Consider the following 12,913-nt stretch of genomic DNA (forward strand, 5'->3'; position numbering starts at 1 on the left):
CCCCAGAGCTGACAGAGAAAGAAAGCCTTCTCCTATCGCTGGTGTCCAGAATTTGGACTTCCAGCATCTTAAACGGTGAAAGAATAAACTTCATTTTGTTAAAGCTATCCACTTGTTGTATTTCTCTTATAGTACCCCAGTGCCCTCGAGTCGATTCCGACTCATAGCGACCCTGTAGGACAGAGTAGAGCTGCCCCATAGAGTTTCCAAGGAGCATCTGGTGGATTTGAACTTCCAACCCTTTGGTTAGCAGCCGTAGTACTTAACCACTATGCAGATAACTAAGGCACCAGGCTGTTTCGAGGAGAATTCTTTCCCTGACTTCTTAGAACAAGCCTTACTTTCTGCTTATCATTTATATGTTTGCGTCCTTTAAGTTTGTGCATTGGTTATTCATCTCTTCCTTTTACTTAAACTTTTTGGATGATTGCATCCAATAACTCACTATAGTAACTGGATGTCAATGACTCTATCTGCACCAGCCTTCTCATAAAATCCAGTCCATAGAGTCGTAGTTTGAATTGTCACTTGAATGTTCCTCTCAACATATCCAAAGCTTGGCTCATCATCTTTCCCCACAAACCTGGGTTTCTTCCTATTTTTCTTATCCTGGCCTATGGTATAGCAACCTTGCTGGGTAAAATCTTCAAAGTGTCCTGCTTTATTCCCTCCCAGTAAATTATCAAGCTGTATTTGATTTGGTTTCTTCTTTTCTCTAAATAAATCTCCTTCTTTTGATAACTAGTGCTTATATTCTCTATTACCATTTCTAGCCATACTACTGTCCCTTCGAAATAACAAAATTTCAGATTATATATAAGTATATATGCAAGTTTGTGGCAAACATATTATATATACATATATATACATTTACCAAAAATATATATATGTATGTTTATATATATAAAAGTATTAGACATAATTTTTAAGTGGTGTGTGAACACTCAAAAACAAGAGTTTATCAATCAGAAGAAATTTGGTATCCTTTGGGAATATTTTAGATTAAGTGTTTCAGAAGGTGGATTGAGAAGCATTCTTGAAATATACACTAATGAAAAATAAAGATAACAGGATTTGAAAAGAAGGAAAACATCATGGGTAATAGAAATACAACAGAGATTTCCCAAATTGAAGTAAAAGGGTCAGGCCTTTGAATCATCATAAAAGCCCCATCATTGGGTCCATGTTGCCTCAAGCAGCTGAGGGAAATTCCCAAAGAAGGTTGCAAAGTTGTTAGCATAATTTGGGGATGGGCACGTAAATCCTAAACACAGATTCTGAGCAGGAAAATAAATGTATCCCCTACAAGCCCACCTGTATGCCTCTCAGAGCAACTTGTTTCTTAGATTATATTCTTCCCAATTGAAACAGCTTTTTCAGGGTTCTGGGTGGTCTTGTTTTCTTTGATATGTAGAAGAGCAAGCGTGATGAACTGCAAACCCTCTTGCTACAATTATTCCTGAAGCTGTACCTGGCATAGAGCATGGGGGCACCAACAGTTAGCCCTATGGGTCCTCTAAATGTCAAAATGTTTACCTGCATCTATTTTATAGCAGCTAAGTTTCTGATAAGCAAGGTCGATTCTGGAAAGAGAATGGAGCCTCTTTTCCCTACCTCTTGGCACCAGTGTCCTGAATTGACTGTACAGCAACCTTAGCAGGAAAGATACCTAATGGAAGTGTTTGTTTTTGAAGAACAGAACCTCTGCAACCAGTAGGTTAAATTTTTAGGGATGAAAATCAGAAATTAGCCAAGTGGATCATTTGGACTGTAGTAAGGTGTGCTAGTATTACTTGGTTCCCAGACCCTTTTTATCCTACCTATTGTGGCCACAACTTAAGTGCCCATTTGGGTGCAGAAACAGTGTCCACTACAGAGACAACCTATACTAAATTTATTTTTGGTAAACATAAACTGATTGGCCGATCAAATAAACACTATGTGTACATAGTACCATGATTAGCCATCTTACAGAATTAAATAATGAACATTTATGGATATAATAGAAACCGTATACTTAACATATAACTGGCAACTAAGTATGATTAGTTTATCAGTGTTGATGGAGGTTTCTACAGGTAGCCACATAGTTAGGATTATTGCTGTAATCTACTTTTGATGTAGAACAAAACAGAAAATATCTCTACAAAAATTTTTAACACTGCAAATGCTAATATAGTTGACTTGGCATTAATCAAATATGACTCATAAATAATTCATGTAGGTAAGCTAACACAGTGATCATAATCCAAAAGATAAAAGTCAATAGGTACAAATATAGTCTTAGATTTAGATTTAGAATTTATAAGAAAAATACATAGTTTAGTAAATAATGAAAGGAGGAAGATGTAATTATGATTTCTATCACTTCACTGGTAGATTGGGTTGATGATGTGGTTTCAAGGGTTGCAAGAGAATGTCTGTTTTCCTCTTATTTGCTGAACCTCCCTCTACTTTACCACCACCACTCATCTGTCAGTTTGTCAGTCTGTGGTAAAAGCAGAGAGTCAGGGAAAAATAGGAAGGCCCTCAGCAAAGAGTATTAACAAAGTGGCTGCTACAATGGACTTAAAACATAGCAACGGTTGTGAGGGTGGAACAGAACTGCGGAGTGTTTCATTCTGTTGCACATAGGGTCACTATGAGTCCAAACTGACTCCACAGTGCCTAAGAACAACTACTTTACAAAGCATGAAGTCCTTCTCTAGGGACTGGTCCTTCCTGATAACATGTCCAAAGTACATGAGATGAAGTCTCGCCATCCTCTCTTCTAAGGAACATTCTTGCAGTACTTCTTCCAAAATAGGTGTGTTTGTTCCTATGGCAAAAAAAAAAAAAAGTATATTTACTATTCTTTGCCAACACCATAATTCAAAATCATCAATTGCTCTTTTCTCTTCCTTATTCTTTGTCCATCTTTTGCACGCATATGAGATGATTGAAAATACCACGACTTTTTTTTTTTTTTTTTGGGTACGGCCCGCTTTAGTCCTCAAAGTGACGTCTTTGCTTTTCAACAATTTCAAGAGATCTTTTGCAGTTGATTTGCCCAATGCAATATGCCTTTGATTTCTTGACTGCTGTTTCCATGGGAGCTGATCGTGGATCCAAGGAAAAATAAATCCTTAACAACATCATTTTTTTCTCCTTTTATCATGGTGATGCTTATGGGTCCAGTTGTGAGGATTTTTGTTGTCTTTATATTAAGATGTAATTCATGCTGAAGGCTGTAGCCTTTGATCTTCATCAGTAAGTGCTCCAAGTCCTCTTCACTTTTAGCAAACAAGACTGTGTCACCTGCATATCACAGGTTGTTACTAAGTCTTCTTCCAATCCTAATGTTGCGTTCTTCTTCATATAATCCAGATTCTCAAATTATTTGCTTAGTATATGCAGATTGAATAAGTATGGTGGAAGGGTACAACCCTGATGCCCCTCGTTTCTGATTTTACACGGCATAGTATCTCCTTGCTCTGTTCGAACAACTGCCTCATGCTAATTGTCAACCCGTTGCTTTTGCTGTTGCTGTTAGGTGCTGTCAAATCAGTTCCAACTTATAGAGGTCCTCGCACAACAGGAGGAAACACTGGCCTGTGGCACCATCTTCACAAAGGCTGCTATGCTTGAGCCCATGTTGCAGCCATGTGTCAATCCATCTCGTTGAGGGTCCTTCTCTTTTTCACTTTACCAAGCACAATGTTCTTCTCCATAAATTCCCTGTATTTAAATATCATTTCTATGTAAGGAAGGAAGTAAAAAATAATACATTAATTTTAATTCTATAATGAGTTTAATAACACATTTTGCTGTACCTCAAATGAGTGGCTGATGATTAATGTATGCATACATTTTATACATGTACATAAATACATACACGTTTGCATTTTCCACAATGCTCTCCCTAAACATTTTCCAAGAAAAAAAAAATGTATTATCTTGATACATGTGGCCATATGTTAAATTAGTTTTAGTGTTAAAAGCACACATTTTCTCTTAGCTAGATGGATTTCTTAGCAGAGAGCCCTATTTTTTCTGGCGATATATATGCAAAATTTAATATAAATCTCCTGAATTTTTACACATATCAGGATGCAAGCCAAAAAAAAAAAAAAAAGCTGTCTTAAATGTCTTTATTTCCCTCTAGTTCTAAAGGAAAACAAGCTCTCACCAGGACGCAATCTTAAAAAATATTTTTATTTTTTTTCCTGAGGATATGAATTTCTTTAGTAGAGTTATATTTTTGCCTCAAGCCTTTTAAAATTAGAAACCCTAAGGCTGTGTGCAGATGTGGCCTGTGTGCATTTTGCTCTGGAATAGAAAGCTCGTTAAGGCAATATCCAATCTTCTAAATTAATCATTGGCTTCCATCAAGGGTCACAGATTAGTGCCAGAGCTATCAGTCAGAATAGAGGAATAACCTACCTGAGAGTTTGCAGTGCCCCTTTTGCTCTTCTGTTTTGGTGTCCAAAAAGTTGTTATCATATCTTAAAACAAGAGTACTTTTTTTTTTTTTTTTGATAGAATTACAATAATTGCAAAAGGAATTCAGGATTTGTACCATGGGCAGAAGCATTAAACAAATAACTGTACAAATATCTATGTCATTAGAATCATGATGACTGTGAAAAAAGCCACTAGAATAATGAGAACATTCAGTTCCTTTCGAATCCTGAATTTGAAAAGGCCTTCCAAAGTTGTGATGTTTCATCCAGTTCCTGAAGGACAGTAGGTGTTAACCCTCAGGAGAAAGAGTGATAAAGTAGTTTCTAGACAAAGACAAGGAGCCCTGGCTGCTCAGTGGTTCAGAGCTTGGCTGCTAACCAAAACATCGGCAGTTTTAATCCACCTCCTCTCCTTGGTAATCCTATTAAAAAAAAAAAAAAAAAAAACCTGGCCTGACTCTGCTGTGATCCATTGGCTAGAACAAGGCAGAGGGAGGTGGTTTCCATCAGTTACCACCTTGGGCCCACGACTCTGTGAGCTCTGGGAAGAGTCTGTCACCCATCACTACCCACACTCAGTGCTGCTGGCTGGTCTGACCCAGCCTCCCCTCTGTGTGGCTTTTCCCACTTCCCCAGCCACAGACCTTTCCCTCCTCTGGTACTTCTCGAGTTCCTAGAATCTTTAGGGCATACGCTTCCCGGGTACTACAAATGGTTAAGGTACTCAGGCTGTTAACCAAAAGGTTGGAAGATTGAGTCCAGCCAGAGGTACCTTGGAAGAAAGGCCTGGTGACCTACTTCTAAAATATCAGCCATTAAAAACCCTGTGGAGCAGTTTGGAGGTTTAAGATCATGGTTTCATGAGACATCCCAGTTAATTGTCCTAATAATGTGTTTAGTGCTTCTGGTCTACCTCCTAGTTTGTTGCATGGTGCCTGGGGTCTAGGGCAGTTCTATTCTGTCATATATGGTTGCTATGAGTTTGAATTTACTTGATGTGAAGGGTTTTTGTTGTTGTTGTTGCTTTTTTTTAGGCAAGGACAAATAAGCAGTGGTTGTATAATGGTTAAGCACCCAGCTGTTATCCAAAAGGTCAGTGGTCAGACCCCATTAGCAGCTCTGTAGGTGATATCACACAAACCCAAAGGACAGAGAATTACTTGGTGATGAAAGCAGTTAAATACTCAGCTAACCAAAGGTTGATGGTTGGAACCCACCCAGAGACCCTTAGGAACAAAGAAGAAAGGCCTGGTGATCTGCTTCCAAAAGGTCACAGCCATGAAAACCCTATGTAGCCCAATTCTACTCTGCAAACATGAGATTGCCATGAGTTGGAATCTAAGCAATGGCAACTGGTTCTGTTTCTGTTTTTAGTTTGGGAAAGATAGTAGCAGTTGTGTTAGGTTGTGGCAAGGAGAATCTGGGCATTTTGATAAATTGCAGTATGATTTGGCAGGACATAAATAAGATAGGAACCCTGGTGGCTCAGTGCTTAAAGTGATCAACTGCTAACCGCTAACCGAAAAGCCGGAGGTTCAAAATCACCAGCAGTTCCTCAAAAGAAAGATGTGGCATTCTGCTTCCATAAAGATTTACAGCCTTGGAAATCCTACGTGGTCGCTATGATTTGGAATTGACTCAAAGGCGACTTTTTTTTTTTTTTTTTTTGAAAGTAAGGTGGGATAGCTTAAGACGTTTGTACATAATGTTGAGGATTTCGAGATATGTCAAAGCCAATCAGACATTCACTATCACTTGGTGGTGAAGAGATTCTCAGGTTCACTGGAAGAGAGTGCTTTTCTAGGCTGGTTGGTGTTAGCAGGATTCCTAATTGATTGCACTTGCTGGTATTCCCAGGCTTTTCTAGATTTGATGGAAGGCTTGCTGTTAATTTCAGGGTATGCTATCTTATGATGTTTGGTTGGGGGTTAAAAAATTCCAGGTCTGGTTGCATTCTTCTGTTGGTTGGGAAATAAGCAAACAAATTTGCTCATTTTTACCACCTCCCAAAATTCTCATTTGTTTTCCTCTTCTGTTATTTCCAGGATTTATAGTTACACTTAGTGAGGTTAAGCAGAGAAATGAATCCATACATTCTTTAATTTCTTGTAGTAATATATTACAATTTTTGTTTGCAAGTGTTGCTCTTTTTTTTAAAGAGACATCACTGCCAACGTTAGATATAATAGAACGAGTATAGGGAAATACTATATAAGCAACTATGTGTCAACAAATTAGAAAACGTAGACTAAATAAACTCTTAGAAAGACACAAACTACAAAAACAGATGCAAGAAGTAATAAAAAGCTGACTAAACCTAGGAAAAGTAAAGAGATTTAATTGCTAATCAAAAACTACCAACAGGAACAAAAAAGGCCAAACCAAGATGACTTCATGGCTTAAATTTATCAAAGATATGAAGAAAAAAATCATACCAATTTTTCAATACTTCATTGAGTCAGTTTTGTTTTATTAAGTTGTGTTTCTCTAGGAATTTGTCTATTTCATATGCTGTTGTTAGGTGCCATCAAGTCCACTCTGATTTATAACAATGGTATACACAAAACAATGAAACACTGTCCAGTCTTGAGCCATCCTCACAATCATTGTTATGCTTGAGCCCATTGTTGCAGATACTATGTCAATCGATCTCATTGAGGGTCTTCTCTTTTTCATTGACCCTTTACTTATCAAGCATGACGTCCTTCTTCAGGAACTGTTCCCTCCTGACAACATGTCCAAAGTACATTAGATAAAGTCTCACTCTCCTTGCTTCCAAGGAACATTCTGGCTATACTTTTTCCAAGACAGATTAGTTCACTTTTCTGGCAGTCCATGGTATATTTAATATTATTCACCAAAACCGTAATTCAAAGGCATCAATCCTTCTTCGTTCTTCCTTATTCACCATCCAGCTTTCTCATGCACATGATAAGATTGAAAACATCATGGCTTCAATCAGGGACACCTTAGTCTTTGAAGTGACATCTTTGTTTTTCACACTTTAAAGGGGTCTTTTGCAAAAGATTTGTCCTATGCAATATGTCATTTGATTTCTTGACTGCTGCTTCCATGGTCACTTACTGTGGATCTAAGTGAAACGAAATCTTTGACAGCTTCAATCTTTTCTCCATTAGTCATGATGTGCTTATTGGCCCAGTTGTGAGGATTTTTTTTTTCTTTATGTTGAGGTGCAATCCATACTGAAGGCTGTGGTCTCCATCAGAAAGTGCTCCAAGTCCTCTTCATTTTCAGCAAGCATGATTGTATTATCTGCATAAGATAGGTTGTTAATGAGTCTTCCTTCATATCTGATGCCCCATTATTCTTCATATAGTCCAGCTTCTTGGATTATTTTGCTCAGTGTACAGAATGAATAAAAAAAAAAAATATGGTGAAAAGATACAACCCTGACATACACCTTTCCTGACTTTAAACCACTCAGTATCCCCTTGTTCTGTCAGAACAACTGCCCCTTGATCTATGTATAGGTTCTTCATGAGCAAAATGAAGTGTTCTGGAATCCCTGTTTTTCTAAATGTTACCCATAATTTGTTATGATCCACACAGTTGAATGCCTTTACATAGTTAATAAAACACAGGTAAACATCTTTCTGGTATTCTCTGCTTTCAACCAGTATCCATCTGGCATCAGCAATGATATTCCTGGTTCCATGCCCTCTTCTGAATCCAGCCTGAATTTCTGGCAGTTTCCTGTTGATATACTGCTACAGCCACTACTGAATGATCTTCAGCAAAGTTTTACTTGTGCATGATATTGATAATATTGTTTGATAATTTCACATTCTTTTGGATCATCTTTCTGTGGAACGGGCACAAATATGGGTCTCTTCCAGTCAGTTGGCCAGGTAGCTCTCTCCCAAATTTGTTGACAGAGACAAGTAAGCATTTCCAGGGCTGCGATGTTTTATTGAAACATCTCAATTGGTATTGTGTCAATTCCTGGAGACTTGTTTCTCTCCAATGCCTTCAGTGCAACTTGGACTTCCTGCTTCAGTACCATCAGTTCGGGATTATATGCTACTTCCTGAAATGGTTGTTAATTGACCAATTCTTTTTGGTACAATGACTGTGTATTTCTTGCATCTTTTTTTGATGTGTCCTGAGTTGTTTAATGTTGTCTTGGTAGAATTCCTCAATATTGCAACACCAAGGGTTGAAATTTTTCTCCAGTTCTTTCAGCTTAAAAAATGCTGAGCATGTTCTTAACTTTTGGTTTTCTAATTCTAACTCATCACAATTATTTTTTCTTCTCGAGCTGCCCTTTGAAATCTTCTGTTCAGCTCTTTTACTTCATTTCTTCCTTTTTCTTTAACTACTTTACATTCAAGAGCAAATTTCTGAGTCTCTTCTGATATTCTTTTGGTCTTTCATTCTTTCTTGTCTTTTTAATGACCTCTTGATTTCTTCATGAATAATTTCCTTGATATCATTCCACAACTCATCTGGTCTTTGGTCATTAGTGTTCAATGCCTCAAATCTATTGTGGAGATGGTCTCTAAATTCAAATGGGATATACTCAAGGTCCTATTTTGGCTCTCTTGGACTTGTTCTAATTTTCTTCTGCTTTAAATTTTTAAAAATAGCATGGGGCTCTGTCTGACCTTATATGACTTTACAAGGGGGAAGGAGACTCAAGATCAATAGCCCAAGGCTGATTCCTGTGAGGCAGTGGTTAGACATGCTTCCTCTGTCTGCCATCATTATCAATTCTGACACCAACCATTCCTCGCACAGCACTCTTTACGGCTCTGCTGGCTTTAATAATTCATTGTAATGGCCACACAGACCTTAAAGACCATACTCATGGTTATGGGGTTTAATATAAGGGAAGTGACAGTTATAGTTCAGGCTTAGGAACACTCAGGATACAGTTCTTTCATCAGGACAGCCTCTTTGCAACCATGCTCACAGGTACACCTCTCCCTGGCCCTGGTTGCTCTTTAAAAGCACTCAGCTTTCTCTCTTCATGGGCTGGAAATCCCACCATGAATCTCCTGCTGCCAGGCCTCTGCTGCTGGGTATCTCCTGCTGATATCTCCTTCCTTGGTGGTGGTGGGCTCTTCCTCTCTACTCTGGAATTGATTCTTTTTTAAAGCGAAACTGACCAATCCTCTTGGTAGGCCACAATTACCCTATCACATAATCACCTGAGGGGAAGTTAAAAGGCCATGGTTAGAAAAGCCACACAAAAAAGTGATAAATCCCACTGCAAACTTGAACTTGAATTTGTGAAATTGATAGTCCATTCTGCAGTCATCCCTTGGCCTTTTTCTGACTGATGATGTTGAGCTTCTCCATCATCTCTTTCCACAGATGTAGTGGGTTTGATTCCTGTGTATTCCATCTGACTAGGTCTACATGTATAAAAAAAAACTGTTAATGTTGTTGAAAAAAAGGTATTTGCAACGAAGAAGTCATTGGTCTAGCAAAATTCTGTCATGCAATCTCTGGTATTGTTTCTATCACCAAGGCCATATTTTCCATCTACTGATTCTTTTTGTTATCTATGCATCTTGATTGCATGTATGATCAATTTCAGACTGCAGAAGTTGGTAAAAATCTTCAATTTCTTCATCTTTGGACAGGGATTAGTATGTAAATTTGAATAATAATCATATTAACTTCTCTTCTTAGTAGGTTATGGATATTATCCTATCACAGCCTTGTACTTCAGGAAAGATCTTGAAATGTTCTTTTTGGTGGTGAATATAATTTGACATTCCCAGCATAGTTCATCATGTTCAATTATGTTCATGTGATTATCTAATTCAAAAAGGCCCAATGCCAGTCCATTTCAGCTCACTAATACCTAGGATATAGATGTTTATGTGGTCCATTGCATTTTTAACTACTTCAATTTTTTGTATATTCATACTTTGTACATTCCATATTTTGATTATTAATAGCTGTTTGCAGTTGTTTCTTCTCTTTTTGAGTTGTGCTATATCAGCACATGAAGGTCTCGAAAGCCTGACTCCATTCATGTCGTGAAGGTCAACTCTACTTCGAGGCGGCAGCTCTTCCTCATTAGTATTTTGAATGCCTTCCAACCTGAAGGGCTCATCTTTAGGTACTATATCAAACAAGGGTATACTGTGTAAAGTCAGGAAAGGTGTGTGTCAGGGTTGTATCCTTACACCATACTTACTCAATCTGTATGCTAAGAAAATAATCTGTGAAGCTGGACTATATGAAGAACAGGGCTTCAGAACTGGAGGAAGATTCATTAACAACCTGCCATAGTCAGATGACACATCTTTACTTGCTGTAACTGAAGAGGACTTGAAGCACTTACTGATAAAGATCAAAGACCACAGCCTTCAGTACGGATTACAACTCAACATAAAGGAAACAAAAATCCTCAGAACTGGACCAATAAGCAACATCGTGATAAATGGAGAAAAAAATTAAAGTTGTCAAGGATTTCATTTTACTTGGATCCACAATCAACACCCATGGAAGCAGCAGTCAAGAAATCAGTTGATGCCATTTTTAAAGTTTTAAAAAGCCAAGATGTCACTTTAAGGACTCAGGTGCACCTGACCCAAGCCTTGGTGATTTTAGTCACCTGTTATGCATGTGAAAGCTGGACAATGAATAAAGAAGACCGAAGAAGAATCAACACCTTTGAATTATGACGTTGGCAAAGAATGTTGAATATACCACGGACTGCCAGAAGAACGAACAAATTGGCCTTGGAAGTAGTACAGTCAGAATGCTCATTAAAAGCAAGAATGGTGAGATTTCATCTCACGTACTTTGTACATGTTAACAGGAGGGACCAGCCCTTGGAGAAGTATATCTTGCTTGGTACAGTAGAGGGGTCAGGGAAAAAGAGGAAGACCCTCAATGAGATAGATTGACATGGTGGCTACAACAATGTGCTCAGGCATAACAATGACTGTGAGGATGGTACAGGATGCAGTAGTGTTTCATTCTGTTGCGCTTAGGGTTGCTTAGAGTCGGAACCAACTCGAAGGCACCTTACAACAACAATAACATCAGACAATGTTCTTTTGCTTTTCATAAGGTTTTCACTGGCTACTTTTTTCAGAAATAGACCACCAGGTCCTTCCTAATCTATCTTAATGTGGAAGCTCAAGTGAAAACTATCCACCATGGGTGACCCTGCTGGTATTTGAAATACCAGCTACATAGCTTCCATCATCACAGCAATGCACAAGCCAACACAGTATGACAAACTGACACATGTGGAGCTATTTCATGTAGGTTGTAAAATTATTGGAAACTCTGGTGGAGTAGTGGTTAAGTGCTACAGCTGCTAACCAAGAGGTCAGCAGTTCAAATCCACCAGGTGCTCCTTGGAATCTCTATGGGGCAGTTCTACTCTGTCCTATAGGGTCTCTATAAGTTGGAATTGACTCGACGGCAGTGGGTTTGGTTTTGGTTTGGTATAATTATTGGACACAGTTGTTTATGGTATTTCCTTAAAATCCTTTCGTTTCTCATAATGCCATCAGTGATGTCTTCTCATGCAATCCTGATTTTGGTAGTTTGCAACATCTCTCTCTCTCTGTAACTCTCTTTTTTTTTTTCTTACTAACATAATGGCATGGGTTATTGATTTGAGTGCTTTCTTCTTTTCTGTTATGGATGTAAATAAATCTTTAAATTCCCCACTAAGCTGAATTCTATAAATTTTGATGTCTTCTTTTTCATTTATTTCAAAGTGCTTTTTAATCTCTGTAGTGATTTTTTCCTTGAGTCTTTGGTTATTTATGATTGTAATGTTAATTTTTCATATTTGTAAGTTTCCCAAATTCCCTTATGTTAGTGATTTGAAGTTTAATCCCTTTGTTGTCAGAGCAAAAGCTTTGCATTATTTCAATATTTTTAAATTTATTGATTTTTTTTTTAATTACTGAATATGTGGTTTTTCCTGAAGAATAGTTCATCTACACCTTTGAAGAATGTGTACTTTGCTGTTGTTGGTAGAATGTTCTATAGATATCAGTTGATCAATTTGGTTGATAATGTTATATGTGTAGTCTATACCCTTGCTAGTTTTCTGTCTAGTTAATCTTTCCATAATTGTGAGTGAGCTATCCGTGATCACCCTTAAAAAGAACAAACTGTTGATGGATTGCACAACATGGATGTATCTCAAAAATCTTTTTTTTTTTTTTTCCAGAGTTAAAGGAGTGGAACAAAAAGGGAGTACATGCAATATGATTTTATTTATACAAATTTCTAGAAAAGATAGATGAATCCATAATGAAATAAAACACATCAGTGATTGCCTGAGGCTAGTGGTGGAGGGAAGAATCCATTAAAAAACGGCAAAATTAAACTTCTTGGGAAGACAGAAAATATTTTTTACTGTGTTAATATTTTCATAGATGTATATCTATGTCGAAACTGATCAAATTGTAATCTTTAAACATATACATAAGGTATACATTGATAAATTTAGAAAAAACACAGTG

Source organism: Elephas maximus, chromosome 2, assembly GCF_024166365.1.
Source record: "Elephas maximus indicus isolate mEleMax1 chromosome 2, mEleMax1 primary haplotype, whole genome shotgun sequence".
NCBI lineage: Eukaryota > Metazoa > Chordata > Mammalia > Proboscidea > Elephantidae > Elephas > Elephas maximus.